This window comes from Cygnus olor, chromosome 3 (genome assembly GCF_009769625.2).
Source record: "Cygnus olor isolate bCygOlo1 chromosome 3, bCygOlo1.pri.v2, whole genome shotgun sequence".
Lineage (NCBI taxonomy): Eukaryota > Metazoa > Chordata > Aves > Anseriformes > Anatidae > Cygnus > Cygnus olor.
Genome location: NC_049171.1, coordinates 67,229,653 through 67,253,403, shown reverse-complemented (window position 1 = coordinate 67,253,403; position 23,751 = coordinate 67,229,653).

Below are 23,751 nucleotides of genomic sequence, written 5' to 3'. Positions count from 1 at the left end.
CTCTAATCTAAGTAGTTGGTTCAAGAAATGACAGCCTCTCTTCAACATTTGTCTAGACTAAAAGATAATAATATCCTAGGCATTTCCACTGGGATTAGATATATTTCTCCTTAATGAACCACTCTTGTTTCTCATCCTTTCTAAAACAAGAGGGACATTGTACTCTTCAAGGGATGAGTAGCAATTAATGTGAGGTAGTTTTTTTCTGTTGAGTAGGAATCACTCATTTATTTCACTGGATAATAATGAGGAATATGCTAAGGATGAAATAATTTCTAACTTTTTTTCTGGATTAGAAATTGCATTGCTATTCTTTAAGGATAACTATCTTTACCAAGTTTAAAAGAAAAATTATTGAGGATTTGGTACTGTGCTTGGAGGGGAACTATACCTAGAGCACAGGACACAAAAAGACTTCCAAGTACTTGAAGAATTTTATTCTAATTGATTGTATTTGAAACTTTGTAACATGAGTTATTCTGTTGTGTTGTTATGGCAACTTTAACTGGATTACCTAAAAAACTGCATTCTCTGATAAAGCAGTGGAATGAATTGATCATTGGATATATTCAATATGCAATTTCTTTTTACACACTTATTGTAATAATCGTTGCTCTTAATTTGAACAACATTTAATTTGTAGTGTCAGAAATTTCTATAAAAATAAATAGATTTCTTTTTCTTTCACTTTTTATGTTACTGGTTTCTGTAATCTTTATGAAGATACATCTGCCTGTGGAATAAATTCTCCCTGTGATAGAATTGTACATCTAAAGTGTCTGCACAGAATTTGATTCACTGAAAATTTTGAATGAGGAAAATTAAACATAACAGAAATCTGACCTGAATTTAATCATTATGTCTTGTAAAGAACACTTTCAAGTAATGCTTTCTCTCATAAATGAGGAACCAGGATTACAGAATACCAATACTGTCAGAGTATAAAAGCCGTATAACCATATTTTTGATGTTTTATAAAGGGTTTGATAAAAATGTCACTATTTTGAAACACACAAGCATCTCTCTCCTTTTGTCAGTTATCTATTAAACCACAAAAGATTTGCTGATTATTAATATGGATGTCCTCAATATCACATTGCACAATTCTAAATGTACAATAAAGGTAATTAAATATTTTGCTATTTATATTTTCCCTGACATTAAATAATCTTAAAATATTCCTATTAAGAGGTTTATATTAAGAAAACACTGTGTTGTAAATATTTTTATGACAGTTTAAAAGTTTCTGTTCTAAGACAAACAAAAATTTGAAATCTCACTCTTCACTGTTAGGTGAAAAGAAAATCAGCCAGTAAATACTGGCAAGTAATATAAATTATATCTGTTTTCCAGCCAGAGCATCTGGTATTTTGGCAGATATCCCTGGCAGATCTGTTATAACAGAGGCTTTGAGTTTCTTTTCCTGAGAATTTTGTTTGGCTTACTTAGCTGAGTGGGAAACAGACACTGACATTCCTATAATGTATGATATTTGAGAATATAATTTTGCCTGAGACTTTCAGGGGAAGGCTCTGTAAGTATCGCCAGTTAAAAAATTACATTATAATATTTCTTGGGAAATTTGTTTTGACCACAGTACTGCATGTTGGAAAGTATCAGTCTTCTAAGGAATATTTAAATTCTACTTAAACAAAACAAACTAGACATAGAATTTGACTTTTTTTTTCTTTCTTTTTTTTTTTTTTTCTTTTCATTGTTTTCTGATTAGCCTTATTTACCACAGCTTTTCTTTAGCTGAAGACTTCTGTTTGGGTACTTTTCAGTCTGGTTGGGGATAAATAATGTATTTGACCTGTAAATTGTTCATGTTGTACTAATCAAAATGATCTGTTCGTCTACTCATAAAACATGACCAAGATGATATTGTTACTTATATTAGTCATGTCTTACCCCTCAAACTGACCTCAGGAGAACTAACCATGATGTAAGGTCATATCAAAAATGCAAACTATCAATTCAAGTCCCTCTGAAACTTTCTTAAATTGCTCAGTAAAAAGTTTTTACAAATTCATTTCCTATCCATATGATTTTCTAAGTATTTGCTATTCAGGATGTATGTGTAGTTGTGGTGTCCTTTTATTAGGTGTGTGGCTTTGTGAAATTATAAACATTCCTTGTGGGATAGTTGCTGCTTCAGTCAGGGGAACATAAAAGCTTTTAGGAGTACAACATGAAAGATAATAACAAGCTGAGGAAATTTTATCTTTTTCTTTCTTCTAAGCTAACAAGAAACAGCAGTAGTGTTTTTTTGTTTGTTTCTTTGTTTGTTTGTTTCAGAAGGTGCTGAGCTAAGGCTGAGGAGAATACCCATACTCAGACCTAATTCTTAGAACTAAGTTCGGGTTCTTCTAGAAATTGGACCCATTTAGAGAAACTGCAGAGGAAAAAAAAAAAAAAAAAAAAAAAAAACCAACCAACCAAAAACAACAGCAACAATAAAACCTACAAAAGTCATCAGACCATTTGAAAATCCTGATTATTCTTTTATTGTATTTAATATGTATCTAGTAAATCAGGCCTAAGAATGTTAGCTACTTTCTCCTCAACTAAAGGTAATAGAAGGATCAGCAGTTGTTGGGTCTTTGTTATTCTTCTTATTCTAATATCTACTACATGTCTGCAATATGCTGACTTCACTGCCAAATATCTTGTGTGGCTTTCAGAGTATTTTGAGTATTTTCAGCATTTTTATAGTGCTTTGAATGAAATTGACCATATTTGTACACAAAAATGGTTCTTCACAATCTTTTTTTTTTTTTTTTTCCCAAAAGGTAGTTGTCATCTAAAGGCTCACAGAATTATAAACAAGGATGCAAACGAATTGAAAGTCTGATGCACTGAACAACTTCAGAGACGAGTTGCTCACCATTCACCCATCTCTAGCAATAGCTTGCCAGAAGTTATGCTGCTCCATAAGTGTCAGAGGGAATTGTTGAAGAATAGAGAAGTTGTCACCCTGACACTCTGTTGTTGGGTACCAAGATAATTTTGTCTACAAAACTGTCTCTCCTGATGGTCTGCCCTATTGAAGACTATAACATTTTCTTGCCCTGTTTTGTTAGTTCGTTGTAGAACTAGATATCTTAAAAATATCTCTACTGTATTGGACCACAGGTCTGTCTTGCAAGACAGACAAAACAATACTCTGTCTTTGGTATTATCTTATAGGAAATGCTGAAGGGAGGAATCTATGCAAAATATACATGTGCTATTTTTTTCTCTGGTATGCTTCCCGAGCTTCTGGCAATTCATTTACTAGAAAAATGGATTTTGCAATATCAACAACCCCTTTTCTTTCATAATTTTACTTACATAATTTTACTTTACATAATTCTACTTAACTGATTTTTAATCTCATTCATCATTTTGACATCCACAATTCCTAATGACCTCTGTTAATGTGTTGTGCATAGAAGTATTTAACTCTCTTGTTTAAACTTGTTGCCATCATGAATTTATATAACACCGCCATATCACCTAGTTGTTGCTTTTCTAGTCTGGCTAAAAACATCTTTTGTGGATATCTTGTGATACCTTTGCTCACTCTCACAATTTGTTTTTGTGACTTCTGTACTCTTACAGTATCTTTTAAGATGAAATGGAAAAGAAAAGTCCAGTAAGAACTCTATTGGTTATTAAGACTTCACATAGTTTCCCTTATTCTTTGGTAACCTTGTTTCAAGTCTTTCGTTAAGGATTTGGGTACTCAGTCTGTTGTGTTGGATGAATCATATTTCCTGTATGGCTGCTGACTTCCTCAAAATTATAATAGAGTTTTTACCTCTTCTTAAAATAAATAAATGAGGATACCTTCTTCCTTTATTGTGTTTTCCTGTTTTCGTTTATTAATTGTATTCTTTCCCCAAATTCCAAGAAATCTGATTAGTATATAAATCAAACTTACTCAACTATTGCTCCTTATAGAGCCCTGTATAAAAATGACATTGTATTTGCCACCTTCTATTACTCAAATACTGATATTTATCTAAGAAAGAGGTTACATAGCAAAGATCATAGGTTGACAATTTTATATTAGATTTTTTTGGGACTCTTAGGCAAATATGATTAGATCTTGGCAATTTGCTGGTATTCACTTTGCCAGTTTGTTCTGAAATCTTTTCTAATGACACTTATGTTTGAGATAGTACCTCTGACTCATCCTGAATAAGAAATGGTTTTAGTCTGGGAACATGGTTTTGTTCCTCAATAGAGAATACTGATCCAAATGCTTCATTTTGTTTTTCTACCATTACCTTATCACCTCTGAATGGTCTCTTTATGTCCCAATTAAATATTTACCCCTCTCATAGGCTCCCAGCTATATAAGTATATATAAATATGTTAGTGCTATTTATGAGTTTAGAAAGTTGATAATTGAAATCTCTTCTTGATTTATTTTGCTTTTGTATACAACTTGGAAAACAAACAAACAACAACAACAAAGAACCCTTAAACTTTCTTTGTTTCTCTTAGGTAGACACAGGTTCTACTTTCTGAAGAATATCTTTCCTTGTTTTAATCCCTGCCTTTATACATTGTATAGACCTTTTAATGTATTGTGCATGTTTGATGTTGGTGTTTAATATCATGTCTTTAGATACATATCTTTGATACTTGCAAGCATTTTACTCTTTTGCTGCTATTTATCTATGGATTCCTTATAGGAAATATTCACCTATTTCATCTTTTATACAATATAACTATGCTTCTTGTTATGCTCACCTTATTTTAATACATTTCAAGAGGTAATACAAAAACACCATGCTTAGATTTTATGGCTCCTGTTATGACCCTTCTGGACCATTTTCATACAAGTGTTTAACCACTACATTTTGAAACCTTTCAGTTAGCTCAGATGCACATGGATTTTCAAGCACTTTTAAAGCCAGATTTTCAAGCATGCTGTACTCTGCAAAACCTAATGGTTGTTCTCAACCTCTGTCAAAAAATAGTTTTCATTCAGGTGTGAGATTGAACCCTCTAATAGACCTGCTGAGTTTCAACACTGTATTGTTCTGCAAGCAAATTACTTTTCAATTGGAGATGAGCAATAACTCTCACTTACAGAACAGCTAGTTGTCTGAGGAAAGAAGGTCTGGATTGTCTATTTTGACAGAGATGGGGATCATCTATTCCACTGTGAACAGCCTCTCTGCATGTGTCTGTTACTGGGGCAGAGATATTGGTTAGGTATAGGTTCAGGTACTATGTTTGTTATTCCCAGGGCAGTAATATGGTATGCATTAGAAGCTATAGGTCCTGCAATGAGCACAGGTAGCAGGAAGAATGAAACCCTGAATTCACCTACCTCTCTCCTCCTTTACCGCAGCCTGGCTAGTTTAGCAGGTGCTATTGTGGGAGACAGAAAACACTTCTTGGAAGAGGAGCTGGGATTATGGGTAGGTGGTTGCACTGAAGGGATAAAGCATCTGGGGACCAGTTCTGTGGAGGATCTTGTACCAAAAAAGAAGCAGAGGAAGGACGTTCCTAAAGAGTTTAACATCAGCAGGTGGGGACTCAGACTATTACCATCTCAAACCTCTGCAGTCTTACAGCTATGTCTTACAGCCAGAATCTGATTACAAAACATCTCTAACTCTTTGTGGTCCTTTCTCATTCCCTGGATTACCACCAACCTTCTTCTCCCTTTCCCACAGAGTTGCAGTTCCCTGTGCTGAAGTTTGAATTTTGTTTTCCTAGTCATCCTGGATGTAGCAACATTCACCTTTACTTGTGCAGGCAGACAGCAACAGGCTGTTACAGGGTCATGAGATTTAGGAACACATCGCTTCATGTAGTATCTACGCAAGCCGTTCTACAAATGGTGAATTATAACCACTCACAAGCACTTGCTCTGCATATGCATTCATCTCTCATACAGACATAACAAAATATTTCTTTCATCTGCCGGTCACAGTCTAGAGACATCTGGCTCTTATAAGGGTCAGTAATGAAAAAAATTAACCTGTTTTGTCCCTTTCTTTAAAGTGGAATCTTTGCTTTTGCAAAGAAAGCAAGAGATTTCAGTCAGAAGCTCAATCATCAAGGACGAACTATGAACTGAGGAGCTGAACTCACTAATTCATAAATTTAAAAAAACTACAGCCAACTAAATGGACTACTTAAATAAAAATACATAGAATATTTTTAACATCCGTCAGTGTCAGATAAGGTCTTTCTTAGCTTTTGATACTGGTTGCTCAGGTTGGAAAGAGGATGTTTTTGTTGTTTCCTCTTACCTTCTGTCTTTACAGGAGGTGCAATATTTACTCCTGGACTTGCTTCTTGTTACATTTGCCTCAGTTAAGCAGCTTTTAATGTGGTATTGGAGTGGTCAAGTACAACAAAAAAATAGAGTTCTTTGGATCTGAAGTGACTGAGAATTGCCTAGACATCATATATGTGAAAGTCTTACTGTGGTCATGTTCTGAAATAGAGGAAAAATAGGGTTTAATAAATAAGCCGTGTTTTTAGAACATTTACAATGTGAAAATGCCTGAATAATAGGCTATGTAATCAAATTATATTATATTTAAAGAAATAATAACAAATAAAGATTTCATCTAGGATAGGTCTGTATGGATAATACTTTTCTTATGCATTTACTAGGGTGATGAATGCATAGAATTGGATGTATATTGCACGGTAGAATAAATGTGCTTAATAGTAGTCAATTCAGATACCAGCAATCCAGAGTTGTAATAGGTCTTAGAACAGATTGGAGAATTATCAGAGCTGCAGAATAACTGGTAGATACTTTGGTCAGACTGGTCCATGTTGCAGGACCAAGCAGAGACTGGATCCCAAATTACCTAAGCAGGCTCAGATATGCATGCACGGCTCTGCAGGTATGACAGTATTGGGATTTTTCTGTATTTAGGTCAACAACTTTTTGAGTGTTCTTAGTGAGTGCAATACATAAACAAAAGCTTCTTTTGTAGGTTGGCAGCATGCATTTTGTCCAGAAAAGCATGGCAGTGACATTAATATAAATTCTATGGCAACTTCCTAGGTAGAAGTGGCCTCTGTAAATATGTGGAGCTGATTAGTAAAATGCATTGATCCAAGAGCTTACTCATATTGCACAGCTGGATCAGCTAATCAGCTGCTGGCTTACATACAAACTGTTTGCAAAAGAGGAGGTATTACTCACCTTAATCTTTGTCAGAGTTGAATATGTGATCAGTTTAAAGAGTTTGTAGCTCCTGTCCAAGAGTGATGATTATGCGGCACATTTCTCTTTTGCTTTCAGGAGTCAGTCATAGATTTGTTTACTTTTCTCCACTAAAACTAAATTAAAATAATCTTCACAGAGAATTGATGATCTTAACTTGCTAGTTGTTCACCTGGAAGCACAGAACTTGTCGATCTTGCCAAAGTAATGCTGCAACCTACCAAGAATGTAGCCCAGGGAATTTTTTTATTTCATCATTACAGGAGCTGAATGACAACAATGGCTTTACCTCCTCTAAAGGAAACAAAACACTTGTGCACTAGAAAACCATGTGCTCTATTCACTACCATGTGATATACGCCACAGAGAATGTCTTCTTTGCTCAATGAACTGGAAAAAGATAATTGTTATTTATACAGTTAAGAAGAGCAATGCTGAAAATAATCAAGACCTGCAATAGAAAGGACACCCTTTGGCTAAGAAAACTGTGGAAAAAGTAATCCTGACATACTCCCCACCACCTGGTCTCTCCCCTCAGGAAGTTTTATTGAGATCCCCTTGGAATATGTGAAGTTATGAACCATAGTCATCAGTTTGCCAGATAAGACTGAAGCACAAAATGAATTGAAATAAGCTGAAGATATGCAACAGAGATTTGTCTTACTACTGGGAAATCAGTTTAGGACTTGCAGACAGAGCTGAAGCCAGTTGTTCATTTGCTAGTGCTGGGCTCTGCTAGGGACAGGATCATGAGAGAAGGATGAACTCCAGACAGTCTATACTGTGCCCCAGTTATCACCAATGGCAGCATTCAGAATAAATACTCCCTGATCTAATCGTGATTATATCAGGGAATCAGAGTCAGATTAAATTAATTTCCTAGCCTGTGATGGGTCTTTAATATTAGCAAACTGAGGCAGTTAAGCCACACCAATGTTTTACACACCTGTTTTAACATTTTGGTAAGTCAGGACTATATATTCCCTGATCAAAGCATCCAATACAGTTCACAGTTTTTTTTGTTTGTTTGTTTGTTTTTTGACAGCTCTTTTTGTCTGATCCACATGCTTTGTGGAGTCACTGATCTTTCTTGTGATTTTTCTGTTTCATTTCTGTTCCAAAAGGACAATTAAGAAAAAAAAAAGAAAAAAAGTGGGGATGTTGGAGGGAGTGAGAAAAAACCCTGGAAAATCTCTTTCATAAAAGTTGTGATTCCTTGAGCATAGATGAGCCAGCTATCTCAGCATAGAAGTGGCATTACCTGACACCTTTAAGAAAATAAGTAAAATGTTTTGCTTGATCACAAGTCATATGTTTATTTGAGATTTCCAAGAGTTTTCAAATGAGTAAATTAAAATGGAATATGCAGACAAAGTAATTTCAGAATAAAAGGTCAATAGGTTTCACTCATTCTATATCATCTATCTTATATATATCATCATTATCTACAGATAGAGAGATAGAACCTCTACCTACTGCCTAGCTGTTGCTAGAGAGGACAATGTTTCTGCTTATCAGACTCCAGTTAGCAAATATGCTGTTTTATTTTCTGCTGTCATAAAGAGAGACTCATAGTAGCTTCAGCTCCAAGCAGCTAACAGAAAAATCAGCTTTGATCATCCTAATCAAGACATAACCAAACCAGAGAGTGTGATTTGCCACATACCTTTGTAAAATCATAATTTACTTTCTGTGGTATAAAAAAACCTGTCTTCTCCTTCTTTCCATTTGATCATATATTAGATATGAGATTTTATAAAATATTCTGTCAAATTTCAGCACAGATCCCTTATTAAAAGCAATGTATATTTTCTTTTGTTCTGTTTATCATCAGGGAACATCAAACTTTGGAAGTGCTGGATGACCTGAAAAGCAATGCAGAGGTCAAAGAAGTACTGATATGGCCCCTTTTTTGCAGCTTTTTTATCTGTGGAGGTTACTAAGTATAGATTGCCACATTTAAGGTGTCTTGCATCAATTTGCACCAAAACCACCCTCAAAGTACAGCTGTATTTCATATAGGCCAATTGCTTTGGGTACCACAGGGGCAGGACTATGCTTTGAGTATTTTTAAGATTGCTGCACTTTGGAATTCTATGACATTCATAAATTATTCTTTATGATCTCCTAATGACCCCAAAAAGCTGCTGCTTAATGGGACCAGGTATAAATGGAAGAATTGGATAAAAGAATTGGTGCTTAATTAACTCTGCACAGCCTGAGAACAGACCCCTTCCGGTTGATTTCAGACATTTAGTGACTTTCCAGTAAACCAGCAGTCATGCTTCAGACTAATGAGAGAACACGCTCTGCACAAGCTGCAGATAATGAGATGTCTAAAGTGATTACATTCACTCAGAAACATGGACTTGACACAGCATATTACCTAAAATAGTATCCACTGCCTTTTTCAATTAGTGTCTTCTTCTTAGTGTGGTTATGTTGATGGCTGAATTACAAAATAGAGAAAACCAAACCATTTTGGAGTTAAATCTGGGTACACACAGCAATCTAGTAATAGGTCTCAAGCCCTGAAAGGAAGACTGCAGAGCTCCAAGATAAAACTAAATTAGTCTGGACTTGCAATTGTAGCTAGATTGCTTCTGCTGCCCAGGTGTTTTGATCCTTGCTAATTAAGGCACACTCAAGTTTTGTTAATGGCAAAAAAGAGAAACATAAATCTGTCTCAGTAGTAAAATAAATGTAATGGTTAAACAAGAGGGATTAGTGGCCACTTGTGTCCGTGTGGAAGTCTGACGGCATACTTTCTTCTTTCCAACTGTATCTCAGGAACAAAAAGAACTTGCCTCCAAGATTATAAATTAACTGAACCCTGATGCAATAAGGTTTAATCAGCACTTATTCTGTACAATCCAGTCTGAACGAATTAGGGTTGTTAAAATTGCTTTAACTGTAGTTAAACCTCACCACCTCAGCTGAACTGAAATTAGACTCACATTGTCCAGAAAGCAATAACTTTACTCTGAAACACAGTTTAATGTATACACTGACAGTAATGTTGAAAACAAATAATCCTTACGCATTGTAAACAGACACGCTTATGTATACTTATGTATATCACTGTCTTTCCAAATCTTCACTATTTAGGTTTGATAGTGTTCATTTGCTGGATTCAAGCATCCACTGTCCTCCAGATTCTTCTCTTATGAGAACGTATATAGACTGTAACCAGCTACTCTTGTAACTTTCTCTTCATTTTATTGAACTGAATGACTTTAAAATTTCCCCTCTCTGAAAATTTTTCAGAGCATTCTAACAATCTTCAGAACTCTTTTTGCAATCCAAAGGTATTAATCATCTTGGTTTCTTTAAGTATTGCCATCAGAAAGAACATGGATTTCTTATAACTGTATCATTAATGCTACATAAAATGATAAATATTATGTATATAAATATTATATATCAGATGATTATATTCTTCTCTTAATTATGGAACTTCAGTAAGGCCTTATTCTCTGCTATTCCTCTTTTATGACTCTTAAATAACTTTTTTTTTCAGTTGTTCCAGTTCAGGATACAGATTCCTATCTTGTAAAAATGAGTTAGCTAATTTTTTATTTATTTATTTTTTCATTCTTAGATATATGGCCTTGCATTTTGCTGTTCCACATTCAATTTATAGATGATTGAAATATTTTTTATGTATATATGGACACTTTTCTTGCCTTTGATGTTCCATCAAATCATATTAAATAATATAATTATTTTACAGCTATAGAGAATTTAGATCAAAAATCATGTTTATTATTTCACAACTAATGACTACTTCTCCATGCTTGATAAATGCATTTAATATTTACTACTTCCCCGTAGGGGGGGCACTAGGTGATCTTTGAGGTCCCTTCCAACCCGAGTCATTTTGTGATTCTATGATTCTTCTAATTTAAACAACAGGCCAATTTTGATGCATAAAATACATGATTCTTGTGCCTTTTTTTTTTTTTTTTAAATTATGCTTATTAACCTTATAATGTCTCCCTTTAATTAACATTTACATTAGCTTATTTTTCATGTATTTCTATACAGAGGTTTATTCATTTATAGGTCATACATAATTTAGAATATTTAGATTTGGCCATTTTTGCTTCTTTTAAAGATTTCTGGTACATTCTGTGCACTCCTGAACTGCTATCATTTGTTTGGATAAGATTTGCTCAGATTCCACTGTCATGATGCATTACAATCAGGGTTATCTATAAGACTCTTTGGTGCAGGCAGCCTTGCTGTACAACACATAGTGTGAAAGAAAATATCAACATTTTTTGTATGGTTTCTTGGGGCATCTTTTTCATGTAAGGAATCTACAAACAACCTTTAGGGAGATTTGTCAGCAGAATTGTTACCAAGTAAAATGCAATACAAAATATACATAATGAAACATAGTTATGTATAACGCGTGACCCCAGGTATGAACAATGTGAAAACAAAAATTCAGATGAAAAGAAAGATCAGCTTACTTTCACTGTGCCGTTTCATTTTTGCTATGCCATTTTATTTTTCAATTTTATCTTCTGATTCAAGAAATTCAAGCCTGACTGTTCAGAAAACTACTTACATGTCAGTGAAGTCACTGGGGCAAGTCTTCAAGTGGTATAAACTACTCCTATTATTTTTTTTTTCCAGCTTCTGTGCTTCAATTAATTTTCATCCTGTACTGCAATTATGTTTATTCCTTTTTCAGGGCTGCTTACAGAATATCAGATATATTTTCCCAGCAAGTGTGCAAAAATTAGATAAGCATTATATAAATACATTCCCTATAGAAGGGGAAAGACCTGTGCTGAAGAAGTAAGTGTAATTTACAAGCCCAAATGAAAATGTGTTAGCTACCTAACCAGGACAAAATTTCCATACCAGCCTGATTGCTCAGATGAGTGATGTGGACAAAGAACGAACTGTTGGCATAAACACTGGGTTGATGAGTTCTCTGACATAGACACAGAAAGAATTCCCCAAGAATCATTTGCATCTTCATTAAGTTTTCCTTTAAAGGAAAGAAAAAGTGTGTGTGTGTGTGTGTCCCGAAAAATAGGGAATACTGTCTTCATTAGACAAGGATTTCTTGTACCTTTAGTTTAACGCATCTGTTGCTACCCTATGTTGGATCAGTGACTGGATAGACTCTGGCTCTAATCTGGAACATGAATTTTAGTATCAATGAATTTTCCATCCTGACAACCAAATAGATGGTACTGAGGATGCAAAGGATTTGTGCAGTTGCTCATAGCTGAGAAAGGCAGAGTTTCTAAATAGGAAAAGTGTAAGCAACAACAAGAAAAATAGCAATAGCTTTTGCCCAAGGAGATAGAATTGTAGAACGTGCCACTGGGAAAGCAGATAATGTTACCCTGCTTGAAAATGTGTGAAATCTCTGATAAATTTACTCCATATCAGACTGTTTTTTCTTCAGCTTTCAAGAGCTTCCAAAAGTTTTTTGCCTCTTTTCCCATAAGATCAAAGATTTTATAAAGAAGTAAAAAGTACATAAACTATTACTTGCTCCTCGTCACTCCCAATGGACAGTGAGATAACTGAGAAAGACAGCAAGGAGAAGACAGGAAATACCTAACAGTATTATCTACCAAATCTTTGTAGAATAGGAACTGTAGAATATAGCCCTGTAGAATAGGAACTTCAGAAAAACAATCAAACAAAACAAAGAGAAAAATCCACAACCTTTCTGTGCCAGTTTTATGGCACAGATTTGTAACATGTCTCTTCATGCACTGAGGGCAGTATTGAAGATCTCTCAGGCATGTTTTCCTCTGCTCCAGAGACATGCACCAGGAAGCACCTTATGTTTAAGGCTTTCTCTTAGATTCTGCTGTCCGGTACAAGAGTTTTCTGATTTTCACATTTAATGAAAATAGAATAATAAAGAAATTTTATTGTCAATATACAGTAAAAGGATAACAAAAGATGAGTTTTATGGGTTGAAGTGCACGTATGTGAGGCTTTGGCCAAGAAAATGAACATGCCTGGGACTATTTCTTGGCACAAAAGCCAGGTAGCCTAAGAATCCCATGTCTAAGCTAATAAACTTCCTTAGCATCCAAAATGAGATAGCTGTATAGCCGTATGAAAATTGTCCTCTAAGAGCAGCTCTACTGACCAGCCATTCTCAGGAGCTGGGAATCATGGTTAATTAATTAATATTTGGAAGAAGACAACTTTGTGCCCCAGAACTTTCCAAGTTTGTATCCCAGATTCCCAGCATAGGGAGTTGTGTTTGGGGGCCCAGGAATTCCACCCCATGCATTTGAGTTTACAGTGATAGACATAGCTGGAGAGTTTGAGAAATGTTGATAAAGCTGAGGTTATAACCACAGCTCTGCTGTAACTGATTCTAAGCTGATTTAGTCTGGCATTAAGCAATTAAAGAGAGACATATTCAAAAAGGAAATGGTTAGCCAATGTATTGAACAACCATCCTATCCATTTTTTTTTAATATATGTAAGACAGAATTTTGGGAGTTCCTTGATTTTTCCCCCCTCCTTCCCGTTCTTTGACGATTCATACAATAACTGTTAGGAGTATGGGGGTATCTGTTCATGCATGATGAAAAAGTGGGCATCACCCTCATTTTAGATTAGTCCTAAAGTCAAGTTTACATTTTGTCACTTGAAATTGTCTACTTGATTTTCAGTTAGACAACCTCCGTGATGTTCCAGAGCATCTATTCCGGAAAATCTTAAATATTGATTTATTCTTTGTGTTACATATGTGTGAACCAGAGAGTTTGAGGCACAAGTCAGCAAAAGGGACAATCCCGATGGAGCTGTTTGTATACAACATCCATGACTTCAGCGTCAGGTCAGTGTTCTGAATGTTGAAGTGTGGCAAGTATGCTGGCATGGCAGCCCATTACTGGGGTACAGTTTATTACTCCTTGACTTTTAACAGACTGAAAGAATATTAATGGTGTGGGCAATTTAGAGCTGCAGCAGTTAGTTAGCTCTTCAAGGCTTGCACAAACACACTGAAAGACAGACACTTTGCAATGCACAGGCACTTCATAGGGAAAAAAAACAACACTGTGATGACTGCTTGAATAAGTGGAAGGGACTTCTGGAGGCCTTTCATCTCATTACTGTTCAACTAATAGTTAGCCTTAATCTAGACATTAATGAGGGATGCAACTGGAACTGCAAAGAAATAATATAATTAGGCCCTGAATTTAATCATTCACAAAATTACACAGAGACACTCTACACTCTTATTTTAAATAAGGCTAATTAGATTTCTTTTTTAATTGGATTTTTGTTTATAGATTCTAAGATTTACCATGTGGAAATGCATCTTAGAAAACTCCCTCTGTGTTTCTCCCATGTTCTTCCAGGTGTCCACTAGAATTAACAGTCTGGGTCATAATACAATTTCTTTAAACCTGTTCCTTTCAACTCATGGCAGATTTCTCTGGACATGTTTAAAGATCTGTATGATTAAATTGCTAAATGGAAAAGGCTACCTTTAAAAAACATGACACCTTATATTTTGCACCAAAATTTCAACCATAAATTGAAATTTACAGTAACGTAAACTTGTGATTTAAATTGGTAAATGAATTTCCAGCTGTTTCGGTAATAGTTACTGGGTTTACCAGTATCAGCATCTAATTATAATTTTATGCTCAAAATATTTTTCTGAAATAATTTCAGTGAGCTGTATCCTCACAAAATAATGTTTTACTACCTTAATGCACAATTTACCAAACTTTCATAATAAAATAATAAGGCTAAGTTTCTTCTAAGAATAAGAACACATAAAATAATATAACTACGAAGTCTTTGTTATCTGGAATGGGCAAACACAAATCAACAATCTTTCTTCTTTTTCACGTGCATTCCCAATATTCATGTGTAACAGTTTCTATTTTTACCTGTGCAAATAAATTTTAATGAGTGTAATTCACCTGCTTGTGAGTCTCATAATTTCCACCTATGACATATATTTTTATAGAACTGTAATAGTAATTGCATATCTTTATCACTAGAAAAATCAGTTTATGGCAAATATCCTTCTTAAAGAAGCCAGTGCAAAGGTGTTGTATGAGTTGGACATGTTTCTCTATGCCAAGCTTGTCCAGAGGAGCAGACTTATGGATTATATAAAAACATCACTGCAGAAAAACTTTGGACTTGAGAGCATAAATGGAAGGCAGCTAAACTTACTTTCTAACAAACAACAACAACAAAAAAACTTCAAATCAAAACAAAACACAACAAGTCACAAAGCTTACAAGTAAAACAAAAATAACGAAATATCTGGAAACATTTACAAGAAAAAATGCTTTAACAATAAGATGTCATTTTCTTAAAAACAAACAAAACAACAACAAAAAAACACTTTCTGCTCAAACATTGCTCTACATTGTTCTTGTTTTGTTACTAATAATTCAGTCATATTTCCTTAGGGTTGAAAAAAATAAAAAAAAAATAAAAAAAAATCTTCGAGAGTGTCTATCGTTTTATTACAGTGATTTAAAAGACTGTCAACTATAAAAGACAATATAGTGAAGCAGAACTGAAGCTGGATAATATGCAAATACTTGTTTCTTGAAAAGTGTTATTTTTTTCCTCTATGTGCTTCTCATGTATAATGAAATCTGTTAAAACGGTTGATTAGAAATAGCAGAATATCTTAGGTCATCACAGCAACGTCTATGTCATTATGTAATGACTTCAAGAACAGAATTGATAACAGAACATTTAAGCTTGCACCAGGGCATTCATGCCTACCTAGAAGAGAAAGGAGTTAAAATGGACATTTTATCAAAAGTATGAGATTTTCAAACTTTAATACAGAGTAGCTTTTTTTTTTTCTTTTTTTTTTTTTTTTTCCCTCCAAATTTCATTAAAAGTCTCATTTACTTTTCTAAGAGGATATGGAAATATATTATTTTGTAAGACTACTGAAATTTGAACTATTACACTTTCATAACTTCATGGTAAACCTTGATCTTGATGGGCTGTAAGGGGAGAGAAGTCTGTATTAATTTGCTACATTTCAAAAGTAAGAGGAATGAAGTCTGCTACCACGCTCCTTCCAACTCATTAGAATCCAGAGAACCCAGAGGGAAACAGGCCTAAAGTAAAGCTTTGTATGTGCAGGCTGCAGACATAGACCAGGATTTACAAGACAGGAAACCACCATTCTGCAAGCTCAATTCCAGTTAATTCCTCTCAGCAATGTATTTACTCAGAGACAGCAAAATTCAAATCATTTTGAACTTACTTACCACATTGGCAACTTTACTACCAGCTCTTGTTACATTGAGAAGGCAGATGGTCTGAAATGAGCTTAATAAGACATAGAGTTAATGGTAAAATGGATTCCTGGTGATTTGTGATTTAGGAGTGATAATCAGCACAGTGGGGGCTGATAGAAGCTCTGTCTGAGGACAGAATAGATGGGAAAAGAGCGTGTTGTTAGGACAGCCATGCACCCCTCTAGTCCCCAGCCTGCTGGAACCAAGTCCATCTGGAACAGAGGAAGGCAGGTTAGTACAGCTCCCCCTCACACCATCTCAGAAATAGCTGGGTGTATCATGAGCTTGGAGGAAAGACTATGCAGCAGCAGCAGCCACAGATGCTGTAATGTGAATTAAAAAATCCAGTGCAAAACTCTTTGTGTGGCACATTTTGGAAGACTGACAAGAGCTGGGGTGAGATTTTACCTGTGTTGGGATCAAATTATTCAATCTTACCAACGCAGATGTCAGAAAAATAAACAGATAACAAAATGTATGTCCTGTGTTTCTGTGTTTCTGAATACTGTGAAAGTGCACCAGACTGCAATTTTTCTGTGAGTTCAGGGCATCAGGGACTTCTTTTTTTTTTTTTTTTTTTTTTTCCTGTCTATAACCTGGAGTACAACTTTACAGAAGAAAAGTACTAATATTCATAAATTGGGGAAAATATGTAGAACAATGGATAGTTTTTTTTTGTGAAAATTATTGCTTTCTACATATAATAGAAAGGAAGATCCCTTTTGCCATGAAGGGACTTTCCATACTGTGTGACATCATTCAATCCTGCAACGCCAATTGTCTAATATTTTGAGGTACTCCAGAGTTGTTAATAAGTTGACTGTATACATAAACATTCTGATTATGTCCATACATATATGTTATTGAATGAATGAGGTCAATACCTTGGAAGTATCACGCACTGTGAATTTGTTTTCAGAGTTCATGTCTTACTAAGTCTTAAACCCATTCAGACATTATGAAATATTCTATTGTCAATAGTCCAGATTTTGTTCATCATCTATCTCCAAAGTAAATTTCTGCTGGGTCTTTCTGATGACTTTTCAAAACTAGGAGGATTTTCTAGATGTGTTCTCCTGCTGGATGCAATTTCCTCAGTGGTTTATTGAGGGGAAGGAATTTGCAGGTGGCCTTGCACTGTTTCACATGTCCCTGAACTAGAGATAATGAGGAAGTAAGCGGTAGAAACAAAAACTTGAACAAGGTCGAGATAAATAACTTGGCTGCAGTGTTAAAGATGAGCTTTGCACAGTGGCCAATTGCTGGCTGGCTTGAGGTGCGTGTCTGAGGGTCTCTAACCAACTGTATGACAGATTCGGGTGTGTGGACAGTGCATGGGGCTATGGGGAAAGTATATGTAGTGGAGAAAAATGGTAATAAATGTCTCCTGTTCAAGAGCTGTTGGGAGTCCGTGTCTTTCATCCCTTCAGTTTATTTTTTGTCTCTGATAATTCTAGGGTTTGGAGGGGGGTAAGTAAGTTGGAAACTGAGGATATTTTCCAGCTGTTTAGTATACTTCCTATAAGAAAAGAGTGATGGTGGCTATTTACCTGTTTGAGTCTCACATAACTAAAGACAATCAGAGACATTATTACTCGTCTTAAAAACTATCTGCATTTTACATCACATGCCAATAGGGGATGCCTAGGCCCTGGCATTATATTCTGGCTCACTCTTTCCTGATCAGAACACAAAATTTAGGTTTTGAGACTTTTACCTGTGAACAAAAGGTGACTTATCCATTTAGATTGGATTGGCTGAACAATTGGATAGACAGAGATACAGCTTTCTATAAACTCTTTCCCTTACTCTCATTTATTCATCTCTTACTGTGTGTTATACAAATCATTTAGTCATTTTCCGGTCATATTTCCCAAGAAAACATTTGGTAGTTCCTTTTTAAGGAACCTTTCTTTTGTTGTATTCTTCAGAAATAAATCAATAGTTGCCTATTCTAGGAACTATGCACCCTGCCATGTACCAACTTCATAAAATATTTCAGTAATTCCTCTTTCTAACCATGTCCTTCGGGCAACTTTCTTTTGCCTTTGTGTGTGTGTGCGTCTTGAAAAGTTCTCAATAGTTCTCAATGCTTATTTGATCTCAAAAATAATAAAGTTCTTCATGTAACTATGATGAAGGATTATTTTGTTTTTCTTTATTATAGCATCAGAAATACCATAAAGAACACAAAATACTTATTTTTAACAGAATGAATCAAGGAATATGTTTGGTAGGAATGTAAGTAGAACAGAATAGCTTGAAAGTCTGGAAGCCATTTGGTTTAAAGAAGGGCTAATCACAAGGCTAGTGCCACCTTCAACATTAGATCAGATTGTTCTGGAGCACAAACTTAATTTTGAAAATATCCAGGAAAGGAAATTCCATCACTTCTCAGTGAGAAACCAGTTCCAGTGTTTTACCACCCTCGCGTTTACTAAATATTTAATTTGAATTTCCATTGTTGCATCTTGTGTCCATTGCTTCTTCTACTTTCACATCTGAGGATCAAAAAAAAGTCTGACTTTTTTCTGTAAGCCAATATGTAATAGAAAACAAGATCATCTATTAGACTTCCCTTAAAAGTGAAGAACCACAGCTAACTCAGGCTCTTCTTGTATATCATGTGTTTCTCACCTTTGTGACTCTCCACTGGAAGTGCTATAGTAGTTGGGTAGACAAAACTGTACAGAAGGCTCCAGGTACTTTTGCACAAAGGTTAAATGGAGCAGACTAATCACTTCCCTTGCTTTCTACACTCCTTAACACAGCCCAATATGAAATTAACTGTCATTGTTGCAAAAGTACATTTTTGATTCTCCTTCAACTTGCAGTTCATCAGTATCTCCAATTTATTTTCTGCAAAACTGTTTTCTATCTGGCCAGTGCCAAGCCTCTTCTGCTGCATGGGGTTATTCTGTCCCAGGTGCATTTGCCTTTGTTGAACTTCATAAAGTTCCTGTCAGACCATGTCTCCATTCTGTTAAGATTTTTCTGAATGGCAGACCTGCCTATCAGACTCTACCCTTACATTGGTATCACTGAATTTACTTTCTGACAATGTTTTCCATCTTGTCTGTAAGTACTTTCACTCCACTCCCCCTTCTATGTACACACAGCCATTAGCATCCACAAAACTTGTTTTAGCTCCTCTAATTTAGTCACCTACTTAATAACTCTTTAATAACCACCACTTCATTTTATATATTTATTTATTCATTTATTTATTTATTTATTTTTCAGAAGAGTTACTTGGAACTGCCCTTCATTTTCTGTGGCCTACTTTAAAACTACTTCGATTTATGGGCAAAATTACCTCTGGCTGCTTGCTGCAAGATCTCTGCCTAGTCTTCTGCAGAAAAAGAAAAACAGAAGACAGCACATTTGAAAATCTATCAAAGACAAGTAAAGCAGCTTCTGGAAAACTGAAAGACTGGTAGTAGGTGAACCCATATAACTCTGTTACTTCTAATAGATTAACTGGATCTCCCTACATCTGTGGACTGAGTAATCAGCCCTAGAATTTTTCACTGCATATCAGGTCTCATATTGAAAGTTCAGGCTTTTTTTTTCCCCCCATATTCTATATTCTCTAAAATTGGATGTTATTTTAGTAAGTGCTTCAATTGCTGTAGTATAGGACTTGCTGCAGAGATTACATTTTAGGTACATGAGTATTACTCTGCTTTTGTTTGATCTTATATTACCCTGAAACTTTCTGTCTTGCTGTCAGTGCTCTAGCTGTAGGAGAGACAAGAGCTTGTTGCTACTCCCTAATCATTGTTTATAACTAGGGGAAATATAATAGAGGAAATATTCCCTGTACTGCTTCAGTTATCTGAATTCAGGAACACAGGCAGGTCAGAGGAGAGAATATCTGAAGCTATACCTACATCATTACAGCTGCTGTGTCTGAATCACTGTTATCAGGACAGTAAAACAGTTAAAAATTAAAGTTCAACAGGTCCAACAGAGAGGTTGTGGAGTCTCCTTCTTTGGACATATTCGAAACCCGCCTGGATGTGATCCTGTGTAACATGCTCTAGGTGACACTGCTTGAGCAGGGGGGTTGGACTAGGTGATCTCTGGAGGTCCCTTCCAACCTCGACCATTCTGTGATGCTGTGATTCTGTAAAAGTATCAGAACAGAAAATGCAATTATGAATTACATGGATCGCATTTCACCCACTCAAAAAAAAAATAATGTTTTAGTACCACAAAAATATAAAGATACATATTTAGGAAGAAGTAGTGTAAGACATAACAATGAAGGAAAAAAAACTGTAAAATAGAGACTCGAGGATTCTGGGATCTTTAAAGACAAGCTACTTAATATGTGGCTCCTTCTTCATGGATAGATGTCTGTGAAACAAAGCATTTCAGCAATATGCCCTTTCCATTTCATTACCCATTTCAATCTCATGCAGTAGTCAGTACTCCTAGCATAGCTTTAAGACATTTTTTCGTATAACTTATCTGTTTCTTGTTTGTTTGGTTTTGGTTTTGCTTACTTTTAAAGGATGGAAGGGATTCTTAGCCTTACCTTGAGGTTTGTGTTGCCCAGACTACAGCAATCAAATGGTCACTGGATGGAAATATGTCATTTGACTTTACACATGTTGGGAACCAGTGGAGAGTGAAAGGTTGTATGAAATTATTGATCTCTTCTATTTGCATTTTCCAAAGAAGCCTGAAACAGGTTTTCAAAGCAGAAAATTTGGAATATAGCTTTGGAGAGCTTGATCATGACTTTGCCCACAACAAACTTTCATATTCCAAGTTGGTTAGTCACTGACTGACAGGAACTGGGAGTTGAAAGGGTGATAGTCATAGGGTGACAGCCATGTTCTTGAACTCAAGTTTGGACTTGCAGTTTCATCCAACAAGAGTTAAAACCATCAAGAGCTCCACATCCAACAAGGTCTCAACATTGAAAGGATTTTCTCACACTGCTGGCTTTCTTGCTAGATGGATGTAGTGGTCCCACCATTGTAACCTTTTCTCTCTGGGCCAGGATCTACAGCTGACCAAAGCTGAAGCAGTTACAATAAAAATGATTTTAAGAAAGTCTTTGTCCATGTCCTCTTTCCAGACAAAAGCATGCCCAGGAGGGCTATATTCAGTTCACCAGAGGGATGTCATCTCACAGTAGCTGCTGTAGCTATAATGAACAGAAAAGTCCAGAGGGATTTTGGGTAACAGGCTACATGACATTCCATGGAAATGTTCAAGAATGGAAACAAAACTTGTCTCTATGTTAGGAGCCCTTGTACAAAAGATTGTCTGTCCCAGTGATATACCTCGGTCAAGTAAAAATTTTCCCTGAAATATTCATGTTTTTTTTTTTCTTTTGTTTTGTTTTATTTGTTTTGATATGGTTTTGTTTGTTTTCTGTCTGACTGCAGAAATTTTCCATAGCATGCTGACTTTTCTCTCTTTCTCTCTCTCTTTTTTTTTTTTTTTTTTTTTTTTTTTACCCTATTTCTGCTTGAAGGCAAAGAATCTATAAGGTTATTGAGAAGTCATATTTCATTGTTTTTCTAACTTTCATATAGAAAGGCTAGAAAGTTAGACAGGCCTTCACACATGTGCTGGCCTAACACTTCTGTTGCCAATAGAATTGCACCTACCTTCACAGGTCTTTTATATGTTGTACCTATGCTGTGTTGCTTGCTTTCTGGGGTAGGTGGAGAACTGGCTAAGGGACCAGGAAGAAGCTGCGCATGAGAAGAGTACTTTGGCAGCTCATGTGTCCTCTAGCCTTGATCAAAACCTCAGTTCTAACAGAGCTATTTATTAATGGTTATGTCAAATCCAAAATGCAAAGTTGAACAGAGAGAGAACTATGCCATCATAAGACATTAAATAAAAAAGTAGTTTGAAAAAACACAAATCCCAACCTTTTCAGCTTTACTCTTAAGTCTTAGTGACAGCTACAGTGCCAAAGTTTTTAAATGGTAGCTCAGAATTACTGTGTCAAATCATTCCTCAAGAATGTGAAGCAACATATTTGTTATGAGCCAGATAATAAAGAAGTATTTTAAAATGTAATGGCAGAGTACTCATTCCCTCCAACAACAGGTGAATTGTGTTTTTTCCAAAGCCTTTCTCTAACAGGGGACAAATCTGCGTAGAATGAATTTTGAATTATTTGGAACAGATTAAACTGTACTACTGTTTTAATTTGGCTCATACAAAACTTCAGTAAAACCAGAGCAAACATGTAAATATAGCAATACACCCAGAAATCAAACCACTTTTTCTAAGCCTTTGCTAATTTACGAGTAAAAGATAGATAAGTAGGTTTAGGCATCTGTAGCTGTGAAAGCCTTTATTTATTTATTTATTTATTTATTTAAATTTTCCTTTGTTTAAGAAGGGATTAAGTTCCTCCCCATGGACAGTTTTAAAATACTATTCAGTCCCTGATATCCCAAAGTTTCTCTTCTAAATAGTTTATAATGGTGTAAAATTAACCCCAGTCCCACAAGAATTCATCTGTTTTGTATAGCTAAAGTCAAAGGAAGGAATCTTCACTAAGAAATAATTCAAACAATATTTCCATTGATTTCCATAGGAATATTTTCCCCAGAATGGGATTATATATATTTGGCATTAGTAGGGACTGAGCGAATCTATTGGGATTTTTCTGGTTTTCTTTATTATTACTATTATTGTTATTATTGTTATTGTTATTATTTAATAAGCTGTGATAGCCTAATATTTTTTATTCATTCTGTAAGCTCTACTCTGAGATCCTTGAACTTAACAGTGTAATATTCTACACTGTAAACTGCCTGTAAACACAGGCCTGAGGTAATTGAACCCAGTTCTTCAATCACTCTCTAAGTGGAATTAAAATGGAAAACCACATTCCCCAAAAATTTCCTTCTCATTTCTGCTGTGGAACTGAAATGAAATATGGAGAGTACTTGGGTGAATTTGTGCTGTGATTTGATTTTTTCCTTTGTCTAGTGGGTGGATAAGTTATTTTCTGCATTATTAATTTTTAATTCTAAAATGCTGTGGTTGAGCAAGCTATCTTCAAAAAGAAAACGTTTTAATGCTTACTTCAGAAACCAATTTTTTGAAGGAGTCTTTCATTTTACAAATACTATCATATGGTACCAAACTACTTGTGGTTATCAGTCATGGCTGGACTAGCTTAACGGTTGTATTTTAAAATGATTAGAAATTTTGAAATATTATTTCTACTTTAAAATTTAGTTCAATTCCAGAATGAATTTGAATATCATACCCATCTCT